Raw genomic sequence first — 6,000 nt, 5'->3', positions numbered from 1 at the left:
ATATGCAACTACCATGGTTCACAATATAGTATGAGTGATTCCTGATTTCTTGTTCGTTTGAAGATAAATTCATGAATAAAAATTTAATGTATATGATCCCATAATTTAAAAGTTTTACATAATTCTGTGGCAAACTCTGGTGTTTTCACCAGAAGCAATGGGTTGCAGTACAGTAGAAGTATATCTCTTAGAGAAAACCTTCCCAGTTTCACTGATTCCAATGACTATTTCTTACTTCATTATAGCTTCTTATTTAGATTGCACAGGTTTTTCAATCTGTCAGTATGTTTTTCTTCATAACTGTTCTCCTAATATTCATAAAGGTTCTACCTGATTGCTGCAGTTATATTGCAAACTCTTAAACAAGTTTTCTTTACAGGATGACCTTCCTCACCACACAGAAGCCATGATTATTCTCCTTGCTTTTGCACTGAAAACGTTAAAATTTAATTGTGTCTGCAACTAATCTATCATACACTATCCCTACATGATCTATTCGGTGAATTCTGTCAGCTATCTTGAAAGACTTGTCAATATTCAAAATTTTTATTTGTTCCTCTATAGCCTACAATCATCTCACTTCTGCCTCTCACTCTATTCACTTTCTATCACAGGAATAAAACAGATAGCTTATTAGCTAAATTCCACAGACCTCATGTTCAACATGATTAGAATTTCTATGCATTATTTGCAAATAATAACCACTTCTGCCACTTTCTAAACTTTTACTCAGTTTATAAATATCTTCTTCTTTCGAAAGTCTACTTCTCAGACCATGCCCATTTTTATGCTCCTTCCTTGACCTGTTTTCAGAGCTTTGCCTGTTTTCAAGGTCTCAGATTTTTCTTCTTCCTTTCACATTTTTTTCAATCTAATCTTCATCTCCAGCAATTTTATTCAAGCACTAGATCCTAGCCATAGTTAAGCACCGAAAACAACCAAAGCTATACTAAATATCTTCAGTTCTGTAATCTCTAACAAATTATAGTGCATACATATAGGAATCAAGAAAACTATCATAGATGCACTTAACAATCCTGAATTGAACTTCTCTCTTAGTCTCTTTTTCTTCTTATAATATGTATCATGTTTAGAGGCATCACTAATTATGCTATCTAGATTCTTACATTAGATATCTCATAACCATCCTCTACTCCATCTCCTCATACTTATTTCTAACATCTCCTGCTCTGATGACTCTCCCAGGTATGAGATTCACATGTCAAAGTGCCTACTGGCTATAAACATCAGGTGTCCAACAGATATATAACATCAATATTATCTGAAAGTTAATTCACCCAAAGCACCAATTTCATTCATAATCTAGATTTATCTATTTAGTCTTCACCAACGATCTGGGGATTATTTTAGGCATTCTCACTTCTGGTTCTATCTACAAAATGGCTCTTTGTAAACCTAATTTTTTTGGTACATTTATGGTATACAATATAATGACATTCATCATTGGAAATTGTCCCCTTTCCATAATCCATCTGGTTATTACCTTTTCCCAGTTCCCCTGCCCTTCCTTCAACCCCTCCACCCATCTCTATCTACAAAGACCTTGGTTCCATTTTTTCTTTGTCTTGTATTCATTCCATTCCCTCTTCTTTTTCTCTGACCCTCCCATGTCCCCTTTGCATCTTTTTCATCTATTTCACATTATCTATTATACATTTTATTTTATTTTATTTCCTCATAGAGTTTATTGGTACATTTTAGGTATAAAGTAGAATTACATTCATTATTGAGATCTTGTACCTTTACAGGACAGGTCTTGGTTCTCAGGTTTTCCCCTTGCCCCTGCCCTCCCTTCACCCCTCCTCCCTTCCCTATTTACAAACACTTTATTTCCATCTTTTCAGTTTCTCATGTTTTTTTCTTTCCCTTATTTCCTTTCCCCCACCCTTCCCACTTCTCCTACACCTTTAGCCCTTTTCTTCCTATTTCACGTTATCTATTATACATTTTAGTCCTTATTTACACTTTGTCAGTTTCTCACACTAGAGGAGCTAGTCTGTATTTACACATGTGTGTCCTATTTATTTCATTTACGAGTATCACCTCAGTGTGCATCCATTCATCCATAAATGTCTCTAGCTTCTCATTCTTTATGGCTGAATAGTACTCCAATTTATTTAAAAAACACATTTTCTTTATTCAGTCTACCAATGATGGGCAGTTGGGCTCCTTCCAAGTTTTAGCTACCATGAATTGTGCTGCTATGAATATAGGTGTGCATATATCACTGTGATATGATTCTTTTCATTCTCTGGGGAAGATACCCAGCAGAGGAATAGCTGGGTCTAATGGGACTTCCAATCCTTGTTCTTTGAGGTATCTCCATACTGATTTCCACAGTACACCAGTTATATTCCCACCAGCAGTGGGTCAGGGCTCCTTCTTCCACACAGCCTTGCCAGCATTTGTCATTGGTTGATTTGATAATAGATAGCAGCCATTCTTCCTGGGGTTTGGCGGAATCTCAGTGATGTTTTCCTTTGCATCTCTCAAATGCCCAGTGATGTGGAACATTTTTTCATGTATATTTGCTATTTCTACTTTTTTGTCTGATAAATGTCTATTATTTTCAGATGCCTATTTTTGGATTGGGTCTTTAATTTTGAAAGGTCTGATTTTTTGAAGTTCTTTGTATAGGCTAGATAGTAGATCTTTGTCTGAGGAAGAGCTAGTGAAAAGTTTTTCCCACATTGTGGGCTGTAATTTCACACTGTTGGCCATTTCTCCTGAGGTACAGAAGCTTTTTAATAAGAAGACATCCCACCTGTTGATGGTTTGTGCTAGTTTATGAACAACTGAGCTTTTGTTCATAAAATCTTTTCCTACACCAATGTCTTCAAGAGTTCTACCTAAACTCTCTTCCAGATGGTTTAGAGTTTCTGTTTTAATATTTAGATCATTAATCCATTTCAATTTTAGTTTTGTGCATGGTGACAGATATAGATCTAATTTTAATCTTTGGCAAGCTGAAATCCAATTTTTCCAGTGCCATTTATGAAAGACGCTATCCTCCAGTGAGGGTGCTTGGTTCCTTTGTCAAAGATGAGGTGGCTCAGTGTGTCTGGAGTTGTCTCTGCATCTTCTAATCTGTTCCACTGGTCCTCAGGTCTGTTTCTTTGCCAGTACCATTCTGTTTTTATCACAGTAGTTTGTAGTATACTTTCAAGTTGGGGATTGTGATACCTCCTACCTTGTCTTTGTTGCCGAGAATTGCTTTTGCTATTCTGCATCTCTTCTAGTTTCAAGTGAAATTTTGAATTTTTTCTCAAGGTCTGTGAAGTATGCTGCTGGAGCTTCAATTGGGATTGCATTGAATCTTTATAGAAGTTTTGGAAGTATCCTCTTGGACTGTTCCCTTTACGAGGATGTTGAGTCTTTCTTTGTCTCACTTAATCAGTCTTTGGTTTGAATTCCACTTGATATGCAAAGAGGATAGCTACTTCTGGTTTTTTGTCTGTTTTGGGATTTTTGTGTTTGTTTGTTTGTTCGTTTCTCACACAGAATATTGTTTTCCACCCTTTAACTTTCAGTCTATGAGTTTCTTTTTTTGTGTTTTTTGTATGTAGCATAGTGTTGGATCTTGCTTCTTGACCTATTCTGCCAGTCTATTTCTTTTGACTGGTGAATTGAGACCATCAACATTGATGGTTATAACTGATATGTATTGACTTATCCTTTTCACGACTTTATCTTTTTGTTGGATTCTCCCACTTTGCATTTAATTTCTTGTCATGCCTGATGGATTCATTCTGCTGGGCTTCCTGGGTTTGATCCTCATTGTTTTTTCCTAGGATATTGTTTAAAATATATATATTTGCTTGGGGCTGGGGATTTAGCTCAGTGGTGCTGCTGCCTGCCTCACAAGTGCAAGATCCTGAGTTTGATCTCTGGTACCAAAAAATAAAATAAAATAAAATAAAATAAAATAAAATAAAATAAAATGTACATGTGCTTGGGTGGGTATGCCTGTGCCTCTGGGGTCAGGGCGGGGCCCTGGCTTTGATCTACCTGCAGCCACATCACTCTGGTCCACACGGCTGCTTCCCACGATCTCTAAATGGCTCTTTACACTCTTCTCTCCATTTCTATATGCAGTGCCTCAACTTACCTCTTGAATTAATATGGCATCTTCCTAATGGGTCTCCCTATTAACAGTCTCTTCTACCTTTCCTCACGCTTATATTAAGTGTTATCCATAATTACAGTGAAAGTTTAAATTTCTAAAAAATGTTTTATAGTAAAAGACACATTGCATTAATCCCTCTCATAATACTCCCCCTGGATTTGAACATAGTTATGACATCATTCTTGCCACTTTCCAAAGCAGTTCTGAAAGTTCTTTTTCAGGAGTGTCTTTACTTGCACTGTCCTGGCTTTCGTGATGTCCTGAATCAAACCAAAGCATTTACCTTCCATAGTCATTCTGACTTTGAAGAGGATCCAGATGTCATATGTTGCCAGTTCAGGTCAATAAATGAGAACGCAACACAATTTTTTCCTGAGCCTTTATGGTGGATGGCACTTAGCATCAGAATTCACCATAATTTTGATCACATCATAAATATACTCACAAACGAGAACTTCCAGAATGACTGCAGGATGTGGCAAGAATGATGGAATAGGTGTGTTGGAAGCAACGGGGAGTATTTTCAGGAGCTTTAATAGCAAAGTGTCTTTATTGCAGAATTTTTAAAAATTTAAATATTCATCATGTATTTGATCACTGGAGTGCTTTATTTTTTTTACATAAGTCACTCTTGCAAAAGCCATAGTATAAACTCTTTCCCCCATGAGATGATAAACACAGAACAAAAAATAGAAAACAAAAGGTTGCAATTTTTTAAAAGCTAAATAGTACAACTTTATAATTCTGGGATTTAACTAACTTCCTAAATAATATTTTAATGACTGATTCATTATTTTTCTGTCACACTATCTGATACAAAATACTTAGAGAAGAAATATTAGCCTTTTCAGTATAGTTCATAGAATAGAACATGATGGATGCCCCCAACATAAAGAATGTATGTACTGATTTGTTGGTGTGGGGAATTATATGAAATAAAAAATGAGCAAATTTGCATAGATTAGTCCCTTGAGTGAATAAATGAAAGGGCTAATGAGAATAGAGAGAGTAAATTAGAAAAGTAGGCTAGGGTGAGACTTTAATGTCAGGCCAAAGAGTGTGTTATGGGAGCTGTCAAATATTCTTAAGCTTAAAATTAGCACAATTGTAAGAGGTCAGGGAACACTTGGACATTAGGAAGAGGACATTGGACAGGAAGGTTATTTAGGAAGCAACACAGGAATTTCTTAAGCAAAAATGGACACACAAGAAGTTACACAGGTAATAGCAAAAAGACATGGTAAGTGATGTGTTTTGTTATTGATGGGATTGCACCAATTATTGATGGAAGTAGGTGTTGATGATTTTGAGGATTCTGTATTGTTCCACATAAGAATATGTGAGGAGAACTGTGTAGTGAGGGTGTTAAAATAAATAAGAGTTTACAGCTTGAGGACGCCCACATACTTTTGAGTTTTTAACCTAAGGAACTACAACCAAATTTCATAAAACTTAGATGTATAATAAACAAGTGTTCAGCCAGTGACAGCTGGCCAAGTTTCTGCCAATCACAAGCAGCCAAATCATTAGACCATGCCCAGATAAATCAAAACTGCTTCATCACATCATGCCCAAATAAGGCAAATACTTAACTATACCCAATCAGGTTAATTTCTCTACTTTCATGTTTGGCCTATAAATTTCACTGCTTATACTGATGCAAAGAGCTATTTGAACCTCTTGTGGTTCTGAAAACTGCCACGTTTAGAAATTATTCTTTGCTCAAATAAACTTTTAAAGTTATCTATTTTTTCTTTTAACAGGAAGATGGTTAATTATAATATAAACATTTTGATTTTGGCTGCCTGTAGGACATGAATGAAATAGAAATATATATCAGCAGTCAGCAAACT

At 35.9% G+C, this 6,000-nt stretch overlaps 1 protein-coding gene across 1 annotated transcript in view; it reads right to left on the bottom strand.

Moving 5' to 3' along the window:
* Positions 1-6,000, bottom strand: part of Il1rapl2 (interleukin 1 receptor accessory protein like 2) — a 1,183,927-nt gene that overhangs the window by 575,509 nt on the left and 602,418 nt on the right. The gene's annotated exons all lie outside the window — the stretch shown is intronic.

The sequence above is a fragment of the Fukomys damarensis genome, unplaced genomic scaffold, assembly GCF_012274545.1.
Source record: "Fukomys damarensis isolate Sample0158 unplaced genomic scaffold, DMR_v1.0_HiC HiC_scaffold_39, whole genome shotgun sequence".
NCBI classification, from domain to species: Eukaryota; Metazoa; Chordata; class Mammalia; order Rodentia; family Bathyergidae; genus Fukomys; species Fukomys damarensis.
The sequence above is the reverse complement of the archived record's forward strand: the minus strand, read 5'-3'. Positions and strand labels throughout refer to the sequence as shown.